The following is a 24465-nucleotide window of genomic DNA, read 5'->3' as shown; positions in this document are numbered from 1 at the left end:
GGGTGGGGGGGAAGACATGCAAGGGGAAGTGTTTGCATTTCGGGGGGAAAGACGCATCTCTGGTACCGTCCACAGCGGCTGAGAAGGATCCCATTGCGACGGGGGAAAAAAAACGCAGTTTCGGGCGCACACGCTCTGGAGGTAGGCAGTCAAATCGTTATTATGCTGCTATTCGGCGTGTGTGAATAGGGAGCTCTCTCCCTCTCTCTCTGTGTGTGTCTCTCTCTCCCTCTCTGCGTGTCTCTAAGTATGTGCACATGACAGCTTGATTTACACACACGCTGATTTATATCCATGATTTCGTGTGATCGGACATTTTTTTTATTTATTTATTTTTTGTGATTCCGAGGCGGAGAGAGAGAAAACGCACCAAGCATGCGGTGGTAGTGGCTGCCCTGCCTCCTTGGGACAGCTGTCGTAGCCTACATTCATCCGTCTCTGCTCCATCGATTGCCCGCTCCCTGCGAAAAAGGAAAAAGGGAAAAAAAAAATAAAATAAATGAAATCATGATTCCTCCACTTCTGTGAAAAGCACAGGCACGGAGCGTTTCGCTTTAGGCTCGGGCATCCGCTACATAATACAGATGCCACGTGTGGTTGTTCATATCGAAGCCCCAGTTGCCTTGTTGTTTGTATGTTTTGGGAGACAAACAGTGGCCTGTGTGGACGTCATTTTGAATCAACGTTATGCATCCCGAGCAGTGCTGCTGCCGCTGCTGCCCCCCTAAAAAAAAAAAAAAAAAAAAAAAAAAATGAATAAGATATGAATAAAAGGGGAATAATCTATAGTCCAAACTGATGAATGATTCATGAATGGGCTATTGAAACCCAATGGGATAACACATCATCTTACAGCTAGGCCCCTCCACTGTGATGAGGCGGATAAATGATTCATAAACGGTTTATAAGCACCAAATTCTTGACACACACACGAAATGGCCTAAACATTGTGATGGCAGCACACGCACACAGTCACACACACACACACACACACACACACACACACACACACACACAGGTGCACCAAGGCATGTGTGAATGCCAGCACTGTCGGGTCACTGGATCAGTAGCTTACTGTGTCTGTGCTCCCCCTTTAAGGATGCCTCATGACAGATGTTTACTGGATGTCCCAGTCAGCCACACTGCGAGCCAGACAAGCCATGCAGGGGGAATAATGAGCTGCAGCCCATAATGATGATAATAATAATAATAATAATAACAGCCTCTGTACTGTCCTTTTTTTGTGAGGAGGTGTTGGAATCAGTTGTTAACTTTGTTTCAAATAGGATTTTAATTGGATTACATGTTGAAGGAGCTGCACATTTTGCCTGGCTGATGTTCATTGGAACGACTGGTGAGATGGGGATTTTTCAAAATAGCAACCTGGTGAGTTTATCGCCTTGATTAATGATCGGCTGTTGACCTGTCTTGCCTTGGTTTGATATGTGCTTTGGAGAGTTGATTTGCTGGTTTTTGACACGGTGTTTTGGGACTTTTAAGGATGCACTGGGGATACTAGTTGATAGATATGCTTAAAGATCCCCTCCAATCATGTATTTTCTTTCCTTTTGTGTGCGTCTGACTGAAACAAAGGTATAATTACCACGTTAGGATCCTAAAAATGGCTCCTACTCCTTCCCCCACATTAATTAAAACCCCTAATTTGTGAATATGTAAATGTTGTGGACTGTTGGACACAAGGTGTCTCCAGCTTCACTGTAAAGTTCAGCGTATGTGACCTGGTGGCTTCAAGTTTACGCATCACACTTGTGATGCTCTCACTGCTTGTGATTTCACAAATCATCAAATTATGTTCGTAGCCCCGCCTCTTAAGCTCAGACATTCAAAATGCACACTGTCAGCAGATGAATGTAAAAAATGGCCTTCAGGTGTCAAACTCTGCACAGTGAAGCTCAAAACACTCAACCGTAAGAGCAAGAAGGAAAAACACTTTTAACCGGAGGGGCCTTTAGAATAATGAAATGTAATGTAAAACTGATTGGGCAGTTGTAGTGAGCTGCCTGTCACTGCCCTCTCCTCCTCTAATGTGAAGACAGCAGTGGAAACCAGATGGAAGGCCATGCATCGATTGAGTCAAAGGGAGCCTACGAGGGGGCCAAATTGAGTTGACATGTTGATGTGGGAGTCATTATCACGTGTTGTCATGTGCGTGCCGTCACACCGTCGGGGTGACGTGTCAGGGAGGAGAGGGCTTCCTTGCTTGGCCTTGTTTGCGGAGCGTAGGATAGGTTTGCCTGAGCACCATCCACATCTCGTCCTCCTGGTCCAAGAGCTGCCCTCTGTTCACTCGTAACTGGGTAAGAATTTGAGCCCTGTGACGCTTTTCAGTGCTGTGGCTCTGTTCCACAGTAGCGAGGAGGGTTTTTTTTTTTTTTTTCCTGAAAATGTGTTTAAAATGCTAACTGAGCGTTATGTTGCAGCAATAAAAACCAGCGGCTTGTGTACATAGTCTCTTATCTTCCCCCGGCCTGTGCTCTGTGGCTTCTACTCTGCTTCAGCCCGAGGCGCATGTGTCGGGGCCTCTGCCACCGGTCATAGAGAATGATCTGATCCTCATCAATCACCATTTGTCTCAGCCGTGGAAAACACTTTATTCATGTATGAGGGTCATGTTTTTGATTCACCTTTACGCCCTATTATCAAAGAAAAGGAACTATCATGAGGGATGCAGCAAAAAACAAAACAAAACAAATGCTTCATAGCCGTGCAGCTTGTACTGTAAGTCTGTAGAACACATGCAAGAACGCAAAGAGGGGGCTTCTCCTGCCTCTACGGCGCCCTGCTGGGCTTTATGTCTCTGCTACAGTATGGAAGCACCTCGGCTCTGCCCCAGCCGATGCAGCGGCACGCTGAGCCCATCAGGACCTGCTGTATGTTTAAGCACACTGTGTTTTATGTCAGGCCACTGTATGCAGAGGCCCGCTGCGTCGACCCCCAGCCCTGCGTTTGGGCTGTGGCCCAGCAGAGGCAGTCTTTCTCTGCACTGCCGCCACTGCTGCTGAGTTCTGTAATTAAAGGCAGAGGTAAGTCCAGGGGAGAAGGCTGGGCTCTGATTGTTTTTCATGGCCGCGAGGAGAGAGCTGCAGCGTGTCCTGAGGGACTGAGGCGCTGCTGAGCTCTATGCTGCTCTGCTCTGCTCTGCCCCCCCCAAGATGGGAGCTGTTCCAGGAAGACACACACACACACACATTTGTGGTCGCACAGACTGGCATACTCATACACACACACACACACACACACACACACACACACACACACACACACACACACACACACACACACCCAAACACACAGAGTGGCTGAGCGAAGCAAAAATTACATCTGTAGCTGACAGGCAAACTGTGCTAATCTACTTTAAAGAATGCCCCGTTTTAGAAAATATGTGTCAGTACGAGGCGTGAGGAGGCGCCGAGGCAAAAACTGTAACAGCGCAGTCATGTAATGAATTAAAAACAGCGCGATCAGACAGACATTACGGATCGCTCCCTCGATTGGCTGCCGCTCGGCATTGACAGAGCAGTTGACAGTGTGATTGGGCTGAGTGTAGATGTGAGCAGAGGCTGCCTGTGGTTGTCTTGGACCAGCGCTCTGCAGGGGGAGCTGTGCCTCCCCCTCCCTCCCCTCCCCTCCCTCCCTCCCTAGCAGTAGCCAAACTGACGAGGGCTGCTCTGCACTCTGAGGGCCTGGCAAACATGGACATGCTCACATATAGGATCTGGGTGGGCCCCAGCGCTTTTAGGGGAAAAATGGCCTCAGTGCTCCCCTCTCGTATTTCTCTGAATTCATTCATGACAGCTGGCTGGTTAAAGTACACCGAGGGTTTAAACCATCACATGCCTTACAAGTCCTATCAGAGAGATTCCTGTGAAAGGCAGGAGCACTTTGAGGATAGAGGATTTTTTTTTTTTTTTTTTAAAGAGAGGAAAGCAGTCGGATGCTGTTTGAATGCCAAGTCCAGCCACGTTTTTTTTTTTTTTTTGCGGCGTGTTCATGAATTAGTTCTGCCAGGATAATTAAAGTAATGCATCAGGATTCCTGCCATTAACAAATAAAAGTCCAATTAAGCCGGGGTCTATTAAACCACTCTCCGCATTGCCTACTTGATCTCAATATGTAGGCTGGTGGCCACTGGGACCACAAGCACGCGGGCTTGACGTTCATAGCTCATTTCCTGCTTCCACATCAGACCCTTATATTGCAGATGGATAGATAATGTGAAATTTCCCCCGTTTCTGCTCACGCTCTCTGGGGCCCCCTTGCACTACAACTCGTGGGATTCTTGAGACAGATAGCGAGACGCGATGCTGGGAAATGTTGAGAAAGGAGCCCAAAGAGGTGGGGATTTGCGATGCAGTGGACACAGGTGCACCGACGTGAATGGTGTGAAGGCGACATATTCAACATGACTCGGGAGGGAGGAAGCTATATGACGGGGCTGGATTTTTAATTGGTTTCACACAGCGTGCTCCCATGCATTGTTCCCTTTGTAATGGCAAACACAGTGGCAATACCAGCCCTGTTTTTTTGTTATATAATATCGCTAATAGATTCATTGTACGTTTTTTTTTCGTCGTTTTTTTTAAACATTTTTTTTTATTCCTTATGTTGGAGCCGGAGGAGCCCCATATCCATGTTGCGCTGGACGTGTATATACTGTCAGGGGCTCTGAACGCTGGAATAATAAGCCACCTTCATTAGCCTTATCTTTGATTTGGTGGATGGAAAAAGGGGGGGAAAGAAGGGAGGGTTGATGATGAGAAAAGGAGCAAAACATAGGGTAGGAGGTGCTGTGAGAGAGAGAGAGAGGGAGAGAGGAGGAAAGAGAGGAGCTGCAGAGGAGAGAGAGGGGGGGGTGCACATGGTGGGAAGATTAGAGGAAGGGCTGGACGGACAGAGGGAGAGAAGGGGACAGGAAAAAAAAAAGGGAGAGACGTAGTTACTGTGGGTGGTGGGGGTTCAGGGTGCATCCTCCCAGCACAGCCAGCTGGAACAAACAAACGAGCGTGAGACAGACAGCGTCGTTTCTAATGGGGAGAGAAGCTCGCTGTGCCTTGGATGTTTCCCTGCACCTTTCATTTTCTAAATGCTGTTTTGTCTGTTCACCACTTAACAAGGCACCAGTGCCTCAGAAAGGAACCACGCTTTATTTGCTGCTGTACATAATTACCAGCCATTCAAGACGGGCTTGTTTGCTACTCTAAACGATGTTGTGAATTTATGTACAAATAAGAGACAGGCTATATTTTGCCGTAAATCTTTTTTTCACAGCGAGCGAGTTGAGGGGGGGGGTTTGGAATTTACGGCGATCGCCGGCGTTGGGCCCTAAGATTCGCCCGTAATTCATTCCACTTTAATTGCGCCGCTGTTTGTGGAGCCTGCGCCATTTGTGCCCTAATCAAACATTAGCCCATAATTGAATCGAATAGCTGTTTTATCATACGTTGCGGCCGATGCAGGGAGAGCAGGATACATAAAGCCTGCTGAGCAGTCTTCCCGTCAGATACAGTCAGCTGACGGATGGCGCGTTGCTTTTCCCATTCAGCGTGGCACGCCAGAGGCATAACATAATCCATGCGCGACACATCTAAGCAGAAGTCAAATGAGGAATGTTTCTGAATATCTTAACACAGGGGATGTGAATCAAATTGCATACATGAATTTCAAGTTGGATCTGACCCTGATCTGTTGGATGATGCTGATGATGATACAACAGCATGACTGCCATTCTACTACGAGTAATAATTATAATCATTCACAGCTAGTGGTCCTTGTCACAGGAGTGGGGCACAATGGAAATAATAATTAGGACTTCTCATTTCTGATGCATTGCAGAAGAGTGCATGAAGTGTGCGCCGCAGCTCCCTGACATCTAGGACGTACAGCTGTGTGTATCCTCGCCTGTTTCCCCGTGTGTGTGTGTGTGTGTGTTGGCTCCAGCACACCCCTGTAACAATTTTCTGCTGGCTCTGGGCTTTTCTTCAGCTTTTTGACTCCGTGTTCTTTCACACGCACAGACAAACATGTTTTTGCACGACGACGGTGACCCAGTCTCTCCTGTCGCGTAGAGGCGGCTAATTGTGGCGTAAAGAGACATGAAGGGGCCGGGACGCCTGCTCCACGTTTATTCTGGTCTCGCCCCTGACAGCAGCCCGCGCTCGGTGACGTGCCGAAGCTCCGCCATGCGCAAATAGACATTTTTCAGCCCACTATCTCTCGGTGCTCTTCTAACCCATTTCCCCAAGTCATCATTCAGCGACACTGTCAGGAATACAGCCCACATACATCACAGTTGAGCCAGTAAAATGCTCTCCAGAAGGAGTCAAATATGCACCTCAGCGTAGCCGCCGCTGATAGAAGAGCTAATTCATCATTTAGTCACACAAATCCTCAGAGATTCTTTGTGATATCTTGTATACTGTTCGACTTCAGGAGATCTGGGTTTACTGAATAATTTCCAGGCTCTCTGTGAGAGTGTTTGGTTTTGTTTTCGAATCAAGTACAACATTTGATTTTCAACACACGTATGTTGTATTATTTATGAAATATTTGTATAAACTTTGTATGTTTTGTGAGGCAAAAGGAGTAGAGACAGGGTAGTGGTGATAATGGAGGAGAGTTGATGCTGGTGATTACGCACAGGTGCTCTGTGGATACTTCAGGTGGACTGTGAAGGGCTCACTGCAGGAGTGGTATATAGTCTCAGTTAGACCTGCACAGTTAATTGAATTATTATCGTAATTGCAACGGGGTCAAGTGTAAGATCCAATTTACAGGAGCTCTGTTTTTTTTCTGACAGGTAAAAGTGTCACAACATACTGCAGCATTATTACTGAAGCATTATGGTGCTACAGCCAGGGTTGCAACAGTAAAAGGTAAGCCTGGGTGACATGGTTAAAAAGTCCATCATCAATTATTGACCATTTTTAATGACCAGGCCTGTCTTTCTCATTTTTAAAGAACGGGTTGATTTTAACCTCTTTATTTTGAATTGACCTCTTTATCAAGGCACATGGGTAATACATTTTCTGTTGACGATGAAAAACACACAAATAGAATTACACCAATAAATAAAAGACGTACCTACGAGCTGACCTGCCATTTTTTTGATTTCCTCTGTTAACTGCACGTTCTTCCGTTGTAGTTGTCGTCGTCTCATGGCGTTGGTGCAACCAAACTGCACAACTGTTACATGATTGGCTGTTCGCATGCCACTCATCATACGCTCCGTTCACATCAAGAGATGTGACTGGCTGTTTGTGAGTCGGGGCGTGTTTGCTTTAATGCGCACTCATGACGCTATCAAACTATCTTCTCGATGCTTTCGATGGCACTGATACATGTTGCTATCATTTATAATTGCCCAGGCCTGTTGCAAGGTAAGCTGTGGTGTGGGAATTTAGTGTCATCATACTATCTCAGTTATTGAATTCAAGAATATCAGTGTTATTAAAAATATATTTACTGTAAGTCAACTTTGTATCAAGTGTCATGTCTGTCAGGACAGATTATTTTATAAAACTATATTGATGCGTTTGTTCACCATCTGTTAGTTTAAGTCTTTTAAGGGTCATTCCAACTGATAATCATAATAATAATGATAACTGTGAAACACCACATACAGTAATACCATGAAACTGTGATATTTTCCGAGGCTATTGTGCCATTAAAATCTCATACCATTACAACCCTAGCCCCTGGCTTACAAATCAAATTAGTAAGGAATTAGAAAATGCTTGTTTGGTTCAGACTCCAGCAGAAATCACAGAATCATATTTTTTAAAATTTATTTTCATCAGTGAAAATGGGGAAAAAAACAACAAAAAAACTGTTCCCACTAAAATCATGTTTCTTATTGCGACTGCAATGTCTGTTGAAATGTAACATGAAGGTTAAAAACAAGATGATCAAAAACGTTGCGCGTGACATCAAGTTCGTGTTCATCAGAGTCATTGTCAGCAGAAGCTTACACACACATGCAGTGTGTTGTTGTGTTACACTGGTGAGTTGAGCTGAAGCGTCGTTCTCAGTCCATGTGTAAGCCTACTGGTGAAAAACAAGGGAGTGATGGATAGACGGCAGGAAGAAGGAGGAGGGAGGAGAAGAGGAAAGGGGGAAAGTGTTCTGTTCTCTGATGATGATTATAGTCATCATTACATTATAGTCCCAAATATTATGGTTTGGGATTTTGGAGCGCTGACTCAGCTGTCAAGTATTGAAGGCTGGCACTGTTTGCTTGGTCAGATCCTCAGAGGTGTCAAAATCATGTTGGATCATTCCGGAGCACATTCAAGACTGTAATTTGATGGCGAAAAGTTCTTGTTTGGTTACTTTGCGTCAATGTGACAATGAATCACTTAGTGAGTACAGAAAAAAAATAACCCTTTTTTTTCAGGTTTTAGCACCTCGATTGTGAGGATGCGCTGCTTTTTCTTGTTTGTGGCAAACATTGTCGTAACATTATCTCAAGGTTATAGAGCGTTAGTCGTACAATGAAGACGCCTGTTTTTATGGACCTCATGATTAGATGACTAACTGAGAAAGTAATCATTGATTCAAGCCCTTGTTCAGACAAACAGAAATGCTTCTGAATTTGGGTTCGAGTTGAAGTTTGACCTTTTTTTGAAATAGATAAAAGTGTTTTTTGTCGGAAAAAAAAAAGAAAAACTTTTAATTTTTAATTCCCTCAAAGTGTGGAAAGAAAAAAAAAAACATGATAAGCTTTGTCATTGGCAGCAAAACCTCTGGTCAAAACACAGCTTAACATGATGCCTATGAATATAAAAGAAAGTAGATGCCAGCTCCTCGTCCACAGTGTCCGGTAATCTCGCTGCCAGTGTGAGCGTCTCTTTTTCTGCTGTGTTACGGCGGTGTCTGTCACCAATGGACTAAATACTTCGGGAGCATCACAACACCAGGTATTCTCCTTTTATATTCAAATGACGTTGTGTATAACCTGCTCCTGTGAGATCTGTCTCTGAGGTGTGTATGTGCGCTCGTGTATGAGCGCTGCGATTTTTTTTCTTCTTTTTTTGCCTTTTGTGTGCATTATTTGGGGGATTTGCTTATGGTTTATTTATGCAGGTAATTCCATTGAGAGAAACTCTTTGTCGGGGGAGAGCGAGTGTACAGTTTGCATGCATACTTTATAGCCATATGATCTAATAGGTTTAAAACTCAGTATCAAAGATGTATGTATGCTGCAGTGTTTTGGCTCCAGTGATGAGGCCTCTGGAGATCTGGGGTAAGGTATCTATGTGTTACTGTGTGTGTGTGTGTGTGTGTGTGTGTGTGTGCGTGTGTGTGTGTGAATTGTGTGTTTTGGGGGGCGACCACACTGCTTCTAGAAGCCCCCCCGTGCTGACTGTTAATCCCGAGATGCATCGGGTCCACCTGGACCTAGTAACCTGACAGAAAATTAGCAATAACAAACACCCGTCTGTCTCTCGTTTATACTCTGCCTACAACTCCTGAGACTCCACTGTGAGCGCAGTGACAGCCTGCCAAGCAGAGGAAAACATGAATGTGTACGTACGCATGTGCACATGCCTATTTGTCCCCCTGAGATTTTTACGTGGGCACGGAAGTTTGTTTTTGTGCATGTACGAGTCAGTCGGTGTGAAATAATGAAATTATTTATGTTTTTCACCCCCCCCCCCCCCACTTGCGCTGTGCAAAAATGATAACGAGCGAACGCTGTTATTTGGATAACACAGAGTGCCTACGAGGAACACACATTCGGAGGACAAAGGCTTCATTGTCGGGAGAAAAGTACCACATTTTGTAACGGTTTACACTTTGACTCCATCTCTGGGGGTTTTAGGAAATGTTAATTTAAGTTCCCATTATGAAATGTATTTAAATCAGACTAAGAATTAATTCCATTATTCTTGGAGGCAGCCGGGGCTCCTGGATCCGTCGAGACGGCATGCTGCTCCCTCCTGAGACCTGTGGGTTTTCCCATCACTTTTAAAATCAATTACCTTTTCTACCTCCCTCGCCTCTCCAACTCCCTCTAAGTACTCTCCTCATATTCTTCATTAGAAAACCCACCACTTCACCTATAGCTCGCTATGAACACCTCAACCGGAACTCTGTGTATATTTAAGTGTTCGTGGCACATTTGAGTGCTCTCTCTGATTTATTAACATGTCTAAGGTAGAGCTATGGGCGGGCACAGATTGTTCTCAGTCGTCTCTCTTTTGTTTTTTTTTTTTCTTCACAGTATCTAGACAATGTCGCTGCTTCAGATATAAATAGGTTGGCAATCTGTGGCTGGGTAAGACCTGTTAGCCCTATGTGACACTAAAGCCACAACAAAGACTCTGCTGTACTGCTGCTGAGGAGCGGCTGCAGCCCTCTGGGAGAGATCATGTTATTCTCCCTTGTGCGCCATCTCACAAACATCTCACCGCACTAACTGAGGGGAATAAGCATGGATGGGCTTGACGGCTGCTTCCTATTTTAGTCATCGGCAGGTAGGCGGATGAGTTGAACTGCGGAGGATCTCTGTGCAGCGAAGTCTTCGTCTAATTAGTTTGTCTAATTATGTCTTTGTGCTGGAAATTTCTCAAATTAGTGGTATCGTGCAGAATGTGAGCATGCTCATTATGGTTGTCATGAGAATTGTTGCGGTGGTTGGAGAAGAGAAAAGAAAAGGGAGAGGGAGAGAAAGAGTGTCATTGGAACCAAAAGCTCTCCTTGGTCCAAATCCCTTTATCAAACACGAGTATCTTGTAATGGGAGATGTAGCGCCCAGCTTGGTCCCAGGAAAATGTTACTTCTGCCTGTGAAACACTCTGCGCCGCCCTCCTCCCTCCCTTCCTGTGCAGGAGTGCACCTATTTGTGGCGGACCACAAAAAGGTCCCCTTTGATTCTCCCTCCTCGTGCGTCAGCTGTGAGAGTGTCACAGCATCAGGGATCTAAGTGTCTCACATGGAGACACTTTTTGATTTTCCCTCCTTGTGAGGTACCACAGCACCAGGGATGAAGACCCCCCGCCCCCCCATCCCTTCTGCTCGCCATCGCCCACGACTCTGAGCTTCCTCTCCTGGCCACCTAGTGAGGACAAACCTCCTGAATGGCGTGCCCAGCGGCCCTACCCTCCCTCCTCTCCCCCCTTTCTTTCCCCTTTTCCCTCTCTCCTTACCTCCCCTCCCTACCATCTCTCTTTCTCTCTCCCATTCTCCCTTTTCCTCTCTCTATCGCTCTCCTCTCTCCTTCCCCCACTCCTGGGCCTACAGTAATTGGTATTCCGAGTGGCAGCTGGGATCCATACAAACACAGCAGACAGGGGGAGAGAGAGCGAGCGAGGCAGAGTGTGTGTGTGTGTGTGTGTGTGTGTGTGTGTGTGTGTGTGTGTGTGAGAGAGAGAGAGAGAGAGAGAGCGAGAGAGGGGGAGACATGGAGGCAGAGAGAAAGAGAAAGCCAGCAAGTCAATACGCTGGTTCATTAGAGCACTGAGTCACAGTGGCCGCTGCCTCGTTTGTTTGTGTTTGTCCAATACTCTGCCTTAAGCAGAGCCCACCGCCTCTGTCCGCTCGCACTGGCAAACCTGACAGCAACACACCCCAGGCCGCCTGGCCGCCTGTGATATGGGCTTTTCTGTGCCTGTGAGTATTTGGACATACCGGCTTATGAAATAATTACCAAATCAATAGCTGTGAATTAAGCGAAAGCGAGGTCCCATTCTCGCGATTCTCTCCCAAACACCCGTCCAAGTTCATGCCTAGAACGGGCCGCGGTATGTATGGAAATTGGCATTGGTGCCTGTATGTTATTCCATAACCATGCTGTGATTGAGTTATATTCTCCATGACTAATTATATGTCAGCAATATGTGATATTTTCGACCGGATTAACCGAGGTGTTGATGAGACACGCAGAGACAAAAAATAGCAGTTCTGATTGCGGCGGTGGATGTAAAGAAGACAGGCCGGTTCTGTGGAATGGAATTTAGAGATGAGAGAGGGAGAGACAGCAAAAAAAAAAACTAAAACGAAATACAAAATATAGAGAGAGAGAGAGCGCGGCTCCATTAGGAAACAAAAATAGGATTCTGCAGTTATTGAAAATATGAAAGTGGATGTTCCAAAAAAACAAGAGGGAGGAGTGTTCTCCGGTCACGGCGAGCTGAGAGCAGACCACTTGTCGGGATATTGAAAGAGAAAGGGAGAGAGAGGTAGGTTAAGAGAAAGGGCTGAAATGACCCGCTCCTCTCGTCAAGGCCTGTTTACTTTGGAGGAAATAGTAATATGATGGCGACTGTGTGGTGGTTGTCTGGCAGGGGCCTGCTGGCTACCAAGGGCGCTCATGGTGCACGGTGACCTCTCATTACCACCGCTTGAGGGAGCGTGAAACCAAGGAGATCACTCCAAAGGGCAGCCGCGTAGATGCGCCTAACCTTTTAAACCATCGGAATACGTCAACCATACAAATAACTCATTAACCTTATCCATTTAAATGAAAAGCTCCACTTTTACCCCACGCCCCCGTCTCCTCTACACTATTAGATTTGTTTAATTGGCCATTGCGCATGATGAAAATGGCAAGTCCCTTTGCAACGTGGTGTGGTCAAGGCAAGCCACACAGCAGGGCAGTGGGGATTTGGCCCCCTTTGGCCCCCCCGACACTTAACAAAGCTGGTTTAAGATTTGGAGGGGGAGGGTTGAGGAAGTGATAGTATGTTAGCATGTGTGCGAGTGTGTTGTTAAGGAAGCGGCCTCCGGCTCTGTCCGGCAGCACAGGAGGGCATTGATTGGAGGAGCTCAATAGCACGGGCCTTTTAATCACCTCGCTCAGAGGCTGCATTGTCCCACAGGCCCGGAGAATAAGCGCTGCTAATACCCCTGTGCATATGCACACAACCACTGGCTCCCAGGCTTCTGTGGCCCCTCACAGACCCACACAGCCACTAATCAATAGGCGTGATTACCAACAGGGAGGCAGAGTAGGCTTTGTTCTCGTTTGTCGCCACCTTGCAAGCATCTTGCCAGCTTCCCCCTCGTTCGGCCCCAACATGGTGTCGTGTAAAGACGCCAGCCGAGGCGCTTCCGTGCCTCCTGACCTGCTGCACCTGCAGCTCGATCCGACGCTGTCAAAAGACTAAACGCTCATTCCTCTGAGTCTGGGATAATGTGCCATTGTGACCCAGTTGTAAAGAAAACATTTAGACTTACACATCAGCCCTCTAAAAATGGCATTTCTCTCACTCTCGCTCTCTGCTGCGCACTCTGTCTCCCCCCTCTCTCCTCTCCCTCAATCTGTCTCTCTGCCTCCTTCTTGGCTGTCATATCTCTTTATGCTGTTTAGAAGCGCTGTACATTGTGTTACAGGGTTGTGACTGATAGCCTGCCAATTTCAGCTGTGGCACATCAGAGAGGCACCCCCACCTCTACCGAGCACATAGAGACTCACATTAAAGCCGTGACAGTGTGCTCCTTTTGCCGCTCTCACTGATTCCATACAGCCTGATCAAGTGTTTTGCAGGAAATGCTTGTCTATTTCTTTATTTCTTTATTTATTTTGTGTGTGTTTTCAGCGGCCTTTAACCAGTGCCTCGATGCGGGACAGAAAAAAAAACCATGGGAGACTCCCTCGTGGCGTGGCTGGCGCGGCGCGGATGTGCCGCACACGAGCAACAGACAAGAAATTATTGTTCTCCCTCATCAGAGATTCCGGGGCCATTTATATTTCCATCTGAGCAGCCTATCAATAAGCCTCTAAGCCGGGGTTTCAAAAACTAATAACATCAATGACTTTAAAAGGGGAAAACAAATATCAAAGGGAGGCGGCGTATTAGCACCCAGAGATGGCGGGTGAATATTGAGATTTGAGTTTGCAGACGGTCTGAAGGGCAGAGCGGGGCTGTTGTTTTGTCCTGTGCCCTCCTTGTAATTACCCTCCGACGCATACAGACACATTTTGCACGCGCTCCGTTCTCACAGCCCTCTCTGCATTTTTTTTTCTGTCTTGTCTCTCCGGCCCTTTTCCTCCCCTCTGCCCTCCCTCTCCCATCGCCCCTCTCTCTCTCTCTCTCTCTCTCTCTCTCTCTCTCTCTCCCCCTCTGTATCGCCTTTCTTCTCCTTCTGTCCTCTCGCCGCGCCCCCCCCCCTCCCTCCCTTCCTCCCCCCTCCCCCTCCGCCCCACCTGCCCCTGTCCTTTGGTTTTGAAGCCAAGTAAAGGAGTCGCCTTCTGAAGCGACGGGGAAATAATTTGTGGCTCAGAGAACAAAGGGAAATCTTTACTGCGAGAGTAATGGAATGGATTTTTTGTGATGTGGATGAAAAACGGTCTCCTCGTTTCAGGCTCTCATTTTGAAAAACAAAGTGATGATGAAAGATCGTGATTTAAAGAGAAAGAGAGGGTGATGTTTGATGGATAAAATACATCCATTTCTCAGGGTCCTACTTTGAGATTTAAAAGAGCAACTTATAAAGAAATATGTTTTGCAAAAAAATCCTGCGTGCGCTAATCATTTTTGACTCTTCGTCACCGTCATCGTATTTTGGCAGGGTTTGTGGGAGTTGGTGTATCGCAGCTATGTCGGCTACACGGCTAAAATACAGTTTCAGAAAGTGCCATGTGCCATCCATCACGGTCATGTATTAGGTGGAGATTCCTCGAAGACGTCGGCAGACCTCCACGCTCACTTACCGAGCTCTTATCAATGAGCTGCTTTTGGTCCCGGCTTCAGAGACTCCGGGCGCATCAGCAGGACATTTATAGTGCGGGAAAAGAAGGCGTCAAGCAGCTGATCTTTCCACAGAACACTTGCTCGTCCTCAACAAATATGTTTTTATCGTTTGATGTTGGGATTTCACTTTGTCATCAGTGGCTATTTACATGGTGCACCGAAACTGAAACCAGAGAAGCTTCATCTCTTGAAGAAAAAGAAAGAAATCTCACTGAAATTTCTCAGGTTTTTTTTGTTTTTTTTTTTTTTTTAATTTTAATGAGCCTCCATTATACTTGAATGGACACATCAGCAGATGACCCCTCTGTATTCCAGATTCAGAAAGTAACCTCAAAGTACGTCATTAAGTCATCAAAAAATATTTCGAAAAATAACATTTGCAATTACTTCCAAAGAAAAGTGAAGAAGCGCACTCAAGTAGGATTTAATGACCCTTTTTCAGGTTATTGCCTATTGGATCTGCTGGACGTTCTCGTGATAATGGCTGAGATGTTCTTCATTGAGGAGACAGAATGGAAAGTGTTTTTAGACTTTAGAAAACAACTGGACACGCTGATTGGTGTGAGTGAGAGTGGTTTTAGAGGACACAGATGAAGAGCTGAGATGATTTATGAGACATTATTGATGTTGTGACTTGTCAGCTAGCGTCTGATGCTGTCTCTGCACTGGTGTAGCGTTCATGCTTCATTTAGGCCGTACGGTTACAACACCTGGTTATTCTTTCTCTCAAGCATTCAGCAAATGCCCCGGCCATTTAGTAAAAAATTCAAATGAATAAATACATCCAAAAGACTGACATACATACAATATTATTATTGCCAACACGTTAGTAAACAAATCTATTTTCACCTCCTCCAGACATCTGAGTCTTCATCTGTAGTCATGTTGTAGTCATCAGCTCCTGAGAAAAATGACCTTAGCTCCACTCAAGGCTTGACACTCACCACATTCACCTCTGTCGAGTGTCTAGTGCCACTGAAACATACAATGGTTTCATCAGAGCTTTTTAGCTTGAATAATCTGCCTACGTGGGGTCGGTGGGAGCGACTTCAGCCAAACCATGAAGTTGTTGTGCGAGTAGTAAAACCAAAATAATGTTTATAGAGGCTGAAAAGGTCAGTAGAGCTGCAGTTTGGTGATTAAAGCACCGTTAAGTGAACACAGACTAGTTCGATTCAGCGTGATTCAAAATCAGAATGATGATCAGTGCAGGGTTGAAGATGTTGTGTTCAAAAACAAACTATTCCAGCTCACAATCAACAAGTGAGCAGGGTCATTAGTGTTTGACCATGATTTATGATGTAGCATGAATGATCTCTACTCTTGAAGTCAAAAGCGTCTTGATTAATTCCATACATAGATTTTGATTTCAATAAATATTTGAGTAACTAAAAACTTTTTTTTTTTCTGTAAGATAACCATGAAGTAACTTTTAAACAATGAAAAGTTTTTTTTAAAGTGAGGTATGTAGGCAGATGCTATGCTAGCTGCACAGTTTACAGCTTAGTATGTAAGCATGTAAGTGGAGGCGGTTGGGTAGTGATGATGTTCAGAGATCCTGTATTGGTGAGAGGAGGGTCCACTCATAGAGACAATCCTGAACTGAAATAAACTGATGACATCGCCAAAGATCTTTGATTTGTTTACTTGAGAAGAGGGTTCACTCAGGACAGGCTTGACAAGCCAACATTTGTAACAAACTGAATTTGTATCCTGTGAATCACTGACGGCTGGTTTCTCTTTTTGAATCTTTACTTTTGGTGAATATTATTTTAGCTTCTCTAACCCTAACCAGCAAATGGCACCAGGGTAAAGTCAAACAGTTGTTGCAAGTTACTGCTGAAATTTGAAAAATGTGAATGACAGTTGTTGGGAGCAACAACAGCTTAGCTGTCAGTGCTCTAATTTGTTTGAAAATCGAAAATCTAATTGAATTGTGACCTTAGTCGTGGATTTGGAGAATCGTGACACTCCTATTAGTGGTAATTATAATGCATCTGTGGAATTGTGCATTTTTCTTTACTGTGTTTGTGATTGTTTTGACTGATAACATGATTGCCATATCATTTACAATTAGTATTAAAACCATGATGGCCTGAAGCAAACAAACATTTTATTTTTTTTCATCTGGAGAGCAAGATTTATAGGCGAGAGCATCTCTGCAGCACCCTGACAGATAATATGTATTAGCATGAGTTATTTTTATGTCACTAAACAGTAAAAATCTCACGTATTCAACCTCTAGATGAATTGCTAACAGAGACTCGGGATGCTTTGTGCCGCTGTAATCAGTGCAGCAGCAGCAGCAGTCTGTCCTGCCTCTCTCCTGCAGCCTCCCTCTCCCCTCTGACTCTGGCTTTCACAAAGTTGATAGAGGCGTTTGGGGGGGGGGGGGGGGGGGGGGTGACCTCAGCTTCCTCTCTGGTAGCTGCTGGAGTCGCAGTGTTTGTCATCTTTAATTCCCATCCATCAACACAGTTGTCAGGGGAACCAGACCTTACATTATAACAACTGTACTGTTCTTTTGTCACTGCTTCTGCAGTGATATGTTTCACTGCATTGTTTACAACTCAACAAACGCTACGCAGCTTTAAAATACGAGGCCGTTGTTCTTTCATTTATGATTTTGATATACAGCCAGTCATGATTTAATAAGATTAAGCCTGAAAATATCTTTAGGACAAATAGTAAGTGATATTTAATACACTGGTCAGCTGCAGCTGATCAATGATGAGCAGTAGTTGCTTTAGCGTCCAGCACTTGATTCAGACACTTGCTCACCAAACTGCAATAGCAAAGAAATTCAATGGAGATTTCAGCAGTTTAGTTGTTCTTCACGGTTGTCACCATGATGACAAAACTCCCCTATGTTATCCCAAAACTAGTATTTTATCCCAAACTAGGATATTTCACTTAATCAAGTTGTTTTTGCAGCCCAATCGCCAGAATAAATGTTCTGCAAAATCACAGATAAGTTAAAACTTGATGTTTCATAAGGTTCAATTTTCTGCTTCTATCTTGTCACAACACTGTGATTATGCTCTGATTATATTTGGGCACAAAGCCAATTTGGTTGTACTCAGGAAAACAACATTATTTTTGCCTTAAAATACCTGCCTTGGTCACCGCAAACTTGGCTGGAAGTTACCTGATGTCTTGTTATAGTTTCATTGCCGCACTCACCACTGGAGATGGTCCAACATCCTGTCACAAATACCCAGACGAGTGGTTGTACACATGTACGAATGCTGAAACCACAAGTCCCTCACCTGAAAAATCCAGTAGATTCACTCTTACAAATGCCAAAATTCCGACTTGAACTGCGGTCACCAGCTTGGTACCACTGTTCCATCTCCTGTTGTGAAAGTCAGGTAATAAACATGCAGTGTGGATAAGAAGTGACATGTCTTGTACACATGTCGATGTGGTACATAGCCTGTGACATGCCTGTGGTTTTACAGGGCGACTGGGCTGTGTTTCCGTGACTAAACCTGAACCTTTGACTACAGAGTCGTCACGTTGCGTTTTGAGAAGTCTAACTTTAATTTCGTGTATTTCTCCACAATGATGATGAAAGCAGTTTAGTTTAGGAGTGGAAGACTATGAATATCCAACAGTCTGCTTTTAGCTGCAAATTGAAATTTGGTAATTTTGAGTATTCATGGTATAATGTCTTTTATGGGATGAGACAATTATTGTGACCTTTAGGTTTCTAAAACCATTTCAAAAGCAAGCGGACAGTTTAAAAATGGGGTTGTTTTTCATAAATTGTGAAAGTCTGCCGTGGAGATACATTGTTTTCACATGCGACAAGACGTTAGACTCGTCAAAATGTGTCGTAATACCTAAAATGGCCTGATGTGACCAAGAGCATTTGAACATTTCTGTGTATTGTGACACAAAAAATGAACTAGAAGTGAAAAAGTAACCTTGGATTTTATTGCTGGATGAAGTCAGAGCTACAGTATAATCAATGCAGACTGAAGTTGTTTTTTGGACGAGTCCCAATTTTTGCATCGTCATCCGCTGGTTGAACCGGCACCATAATGGTGACACACTCTTTTTTTTTTTTTCTTTTTTTTGGGGGCCATTAAACGCCAATTTGTCACAGTTGAGGTCCGAGATCAAGCTGGCCATGTCCTAAAGCATCCGACGGGAGCATTCAGACACTCTTCTTCCAATCCCAGCTGTCATTTTCTCCACATCTCTTTCACCATCAGCATGAGGAGCGAGGACATGAAGTGAGGAGGCTGCCCGTGCATACAGCCATTAATCACAGGCCCAGAGGTAGTAAACACTCTTTGATGGTCATTAGAGAACAGTTCTATTACAGAGGTTACTGTGTCTAGCGGTTAACCTTCTACTCTTTGATGTATTGCAGTGTGGGTTTTTTAGAGCGGGTGGGGGGAAGAGGAAAGAGGAGGGCAGGAGGAGGGGGAAGCATCCTCACCTAGGCTGGAATGTCCCCCCTCACCAGCTTTTGAATTGTTGTGCAATCATCGTGCAACCTTTTGTTTCCCTCCCCCTTTTGCACCCTCCCCACACCCCCACCCTCACCATCACCTCCTCCACCACCACCACCACCGCCACTACCACCGCGATCATTCCCGTCCCTTCCTTCCCTTTGCTCCCCCCCCTCCCTCCACCCCTCCCTCCTGTCATCTGAAATGTGCCCTGCATAAGTGGAGGCAGCTGCTTAAGTGCTGAGAGAGGGAGGAGAAGGGGAGAGTGGAAGTGGAAGGAGGGAGGTAAGGGCCGGAGAGAGAGAAAGGAGAGGGAGTCTGACTCACAGTTAGCTTTGCTTTCCCTCCCTGAATGCTGCAGCATCTACTCCTCCCATTGCACTCAAGGTCTCTTTCTCTTTTCTCTCCCTTACACACGCGCGCTCATGTGCACACACACACGTTTGCGAGCATAAATAGGCTGGGTTCAGTGTTTTTACTTGAGGTTTCTGGGTTGTTGAAAATAATTTTGTATTGTGCCGCCTTGGTGCATTATTGACTTGAGAGGCTTTATTGTCATCTTGTTTTTTTGTTATGAAATTTTAATGCGGCCCCTCGTAATTAGGGTGGCTGTATTTGATGCAGCTACCAGCCTTATCTCTCGCTGTTGTGCCTCAGTGTTGGCGGCGGCGTACGCGGGGCTACTGATGCAATACAAGAAATAACACACGGTTGGAATAGTGACAATTGTCTCTGTCAATAAAATGTCAGATGAAATGTTGCTGGAGCTTAAGGGCAATTTGGCGCGGCTTGTGCCTCTGTCTTTAGTGCTCTTGTGGCAGTGGGCTTCATAGCTAAAAGCACACTCCCCTGCAGTGGAATTACATAGTGGTGGTGACGCCAGCAAAAGCCCAGGGCTTTTATCAGCTGTCATTCACACAGGAGAAGCTGGATACGGGCTGCAAGGCCACCGCAGCATGGCACAGGACAAAAGCCTAATACAGGGCTGTAATTGTCAGGAAAAAAGGGGCATCTAACAAGGTCAGAGAGACGCTGTGCTGAAGTTGATGAACTGTTCCAATGACAAAAACGCACTGTAGCCTTGATTTGTATCAGCAAATGCCCTTTCAAAGAAAATGCTGATAATACTCACGGCTCTCACATTGGTTGGTCGATAATGTGAGGACTCATCTCAGATGTACCTTGAGATCTGAATAGAGTATGTGTCTGTGTACATCCAGCAGATTGTCACATAAGTGAGAGATTGTAGTCATAAAACGACATGAAGAGTACCAAACGTATTCCTACTTCATGATTTACTCATTGTCATGTACTTGGATACCTCACCTTACTTTTTTTTTCAGGTTTATAAACCTGATTCATTGTTAGGAGAGCTTTGTCATGGTTACAATACACATGAATAAGGTCTTACAATTTTGCTGAAGCCCAACAGTCCAAAACCAAAAGGCATTCAGTTCATTCTGATAGAAAAACAACATCAGCGTCCCCTGAAACAACTTGTGTAAGCCCTGACCATAAAACACTAAAGTCAAGCTTTCCATCTTTTTTTCATAATGTAAAATAAAACAAAAGAAAACTAAGAAAACCCAAATGTTTGCTTAAAACATGAAATTTATAGCAAAATGTGTTGCTGGTGTTCAACTTGAGTAAAAATTGTTTGAACAAAGAATAAGAAATGGGTCATTGAAATGCACGACAATACAATGTTTATTAGATTGATGATTATTACATTTTATTTTTTTAAAGGAAATGAGGGAAACCGTTGACTTGTGGGTAATGTGCAGTGCATAAACTAGGCATCAACCGATTCATTTTTTCCAGGGCCGATACCGATTGTGTGTTATCAAGGAAACAGCGTAAAGATGCAGTAAAAATAAAAAATGTTCGTGTCAGAATTAAGAAGAACTAGTGATACTAGTGTTATTCTACTTGAGTATTGCCATTTTCTGCTACCTTTTACTTTCACTTCACAACATGTATTTCACAAAGGAGAGAAAGAGAGGAAGAATGCTGCAACTGAACCAAAGTAGTGCATTTTGAAATTTTTGAATATTATGACAATTTGACACACAAAAAAATCAGATTATCAGGAAAAAGCTGAATATTGGATCTGATAATCGGCCAGGGGGATAAGTCATGTCATGTCAAGTCAAGAGAATGAACTGAACACCTTTTGATTTTGGGCTGTTGACCTTTAGAAACTGAAATTGGCAAGATTCACTTTTGTTTTTGACAATTTGTAAAACAAATGAATCAAGAGAATGATCATCTGATGAAGCAGTAATGGAGATAATTGTTAGCTATAGCTGTACAAATGCCCATTGTTCGTTTTCATTAGCATTCTGTGTATCAGGCGATAGCATTGATATCTATATATTACTGTGTCGCACCGCTATTAATTGTATCAGCATCAAACCAACTGAGTGACTCAATCATGTTGTTCCAGCACTCATCAGCAGTTTACTGGAGTCTGAAGAGGTGTTACAGTGTCACATTTGAAGTGAATGCCTCAGACAATGTGCAAGTCATTTATATGTTATTCTTGTCTTCAGTCACGAAGTCAGTCTGACTTGTACAGTATATATTTTAGCGGTGTGATCCTCATCCACGAGCTTGTTTTGAGACCAGACGCTAAGAGGTGTTTCTCTACAAATGTTGATCTTATTCAAAATAATTTGCCGCGGTAGCCCAGAGGTCTGAGAAGCAAGCTTTCGACCAGAGCTGCCAACAGACACGCAGAGCTGCCGGTCTAAAAGCACGGTTGGGGAAACTGCTTTGTGTCAGACTCTCCTCCCTCGCAGCAGTTTCACACAGAACCTCTGTGTTTTTCACAAGATAATGAACACACGCTCCACCTGCGTTTGACCCCCTTAGCCCGCTGATATCCCTGGTTGTCACCGTTCACAGGTCAGCAGCTGTACTTCCATAAATACCACCAGTAAACCGAACAAGTGCGTCGCCCTTTTGTTTCAGCTAATTGGAACTGACGACTTTTACTTCATTAAAAGTTATTGCTGCAAAGTTTACACCACATATTCAACACTGTGTGGAGTCGAATTTCTTTTATTTAGTTTATCCAGCCCGTGACAAGTTAATGTAACAAACAATCCAACAAATACAACAGTCTTCAACTGTGTAGATTTGTATTGAGGGTTGGAGGATATCGGTCCGATACTGCCTCATATAGCTGGACTGAGTCAGGGTGACAGTGGGGCTGGGATGATATAGTTATCTCCTGATTGGATATCGATATCGTTATCTCATGTTGAAGCTGCAAAGAACTTACAATGTGAAGCAAGAAGTTTTTTAGTCCATTTCCAGAGCACAGTAAATACATGATTGATTGCGACTATGAGCAGACATGTTGTTTAATGTTAAGTATGTGAATGGAAACGGTTGTTTCACAAAGACAGTTTGTTGAGGGTTGTGTGGTTGGATTCCATTAGCACGCTAAAGGGAATTCCGATGATGTGTTCGCATCGAGCTAATGGACCAAGAGCTAGCACTGTAAAATCAATGCAGGAGTCTTGAGAAAATTATCAGGATACTTTACCAATATGTCTTCCACCCTCAGTTGACAATTGGATTGATCTACGCGATTCATCTTTTAAATTTATGTAAACGCGCCTCTTCGCACTGACAGAATTCGATTCCTGTCTGGTTGTTGTAACGCAACATTTTGTCCTCGTGAAGTTATTTTTATTGTTTTATACAGGAGATTTTAATTCACCACCATTTTGTTGCTAGATTTAAAGGATTTACACTTGAAGATTGTGTACCAAGCTGCTGGGACACATTTATTTATTTATCATTCAAGTAAGGCATGACAATTCAGTAAATTCACAAAACACAAGCTTGAACACAGAGGGACTAGTTATAAATAGAAATAAAACACAGGTATACACAGAAAAAGGGTGGGAAACAGACAAAGATAGGAAGTGGAAATTCACAATGAGACACATGAGGATGAATATCACAAGATAAAACAGGAAACATCTAAAGCAAAAAAAACAAACGAAAAAAAAACGAAAAAAAAAACCATGACCCCTGCATTATTCTTATTATGTGTTGATGTTGATCCTTTCACACCAGCGTCAGGCTGTGTTGTTGATGATGAAAACTCTGAGTTTATACCAAATCAATGCAACAGTTTGTCTGCAGAGGTTGCACTGAAATCTGTGGTTATAAAACCAGTGAAAAAGTCGATTCTCCTTTTATGAGCACCTTGTAAAAACACCCTACTACTGTTGTAATGAATCATTACTGCTGTTTTATTAAGCTTGTTTGGAGGTGAATCTGAATTGATGGACCAACGTTAACACTGATGCTTTGACCTGAGATGATTAGGGTCACGCTTCATGACTTTGCAGCATTAAATTGAGACATATTCATGGTCTGTGTGATTTTTTTATTATGGATGTCTTTCCTCGCTTCGCCTTCTCATAAATATTCATTGTCAGGGGGCGGGCCTACAGGTCAGTGTGGGCTGCGAGGTTCCTCTGTCAGATCACTTCCAGAGAAAAATCCATGAAGCAGATGGAGGAAACTGTAAATATTCATCCGTGTTTATCGTTTTTACATGCCAAGGACTGTGACACGCAGTCACACACCTCTAAAGTGCAAACTGATTTTTTTTCTTGAACGGCTTCCATTCACGGGTTAATTGTAGGCACAGAAAAATGCAGTTTTGAGCGGCTGCTCAGGATGTTTGAGCAAAAATAAAACAACGGGAGCTGTTTTTTTGTTCTCTCCTCCGAACAACAATAAACTCGGAGAGAACACAAAGATACAAACTGCAGGTATGGGTGTGGCCCAAAATATATCATCAATATGGGTGACTAGAGAGGAACACGACAGGATGATTGTTGATGGGGAATGCACTAAGCAGCAGGGAAGCTTCCCCAATCAAAATCAGCTCCTCTCATCCCATTCAAAAGCAGGGAATGGTTTCCTGAGGACCGTCCAGGTTGGCTCCTCTTATGAGAAAGCTGAGGAACATGCAACATCCTGAATGAACTTCAGAGAACGGAAATGATGAAACGAATTTTGTGAAATGATGACGCTATTATAAAGAGAGGGAAGCCTTCACAGCCTTCTGTTGTGGTTTTTTGATTGCAAAATGATTAATAAGCAGTCAGCGTTCGGTTCCTGGTAGTATTCTGTTTGTTTGTGTTCGGATTCCCTTTAGATTCCGTATCACACCAGCTATTGTTTGTGGGGTTTATGTGAAATATACATAGTGACAAAACAAATCAGCAGCGCTTACGCACAATTACATAATGACGATG

At 44.2% G+C, this 24465-nt stretch overlaps 1 protein-coding gene across 1 annotated transcript in view; it reads left to right on the top strand.

The window, feature by feature from the left end:
* nexmifb (neurite extension and migration factor b) overlaps positions 1 to 24465 on the top strand; it is a 59068-nt gene continuing 34603 nt past the window's right edge. Inside the window, exon 1 of the mRNA XM_037076813.1 lies at positions 1 to 141. The gene's annotated coding sequence lies outside the window, so the exon portion shown is untranslated. The remainder of the gene's footprint in view (positions 142 to 24465) is intronic.

This window comes from Acanthopagrus latus, chromosome 18 (assembly GCF_904848185.1).
Source record: "Acanthopagrus latus isolate v.2019 chromosome 18, fAcaLat1.1, whole genome shotgun sequence".
Classification (NCBI taxonomy): domain Eukaryota; kingdom Metazoa; phylum Chordata; class Actinopteri; order Spariformes; family Sparidae; genus Acanthopagrus; species Acanthopagrus latus.
Note: the sequence above shows the minus strand (reverse complement) of the source record. Positions and strands in the feature narration are given on the sequence as shown.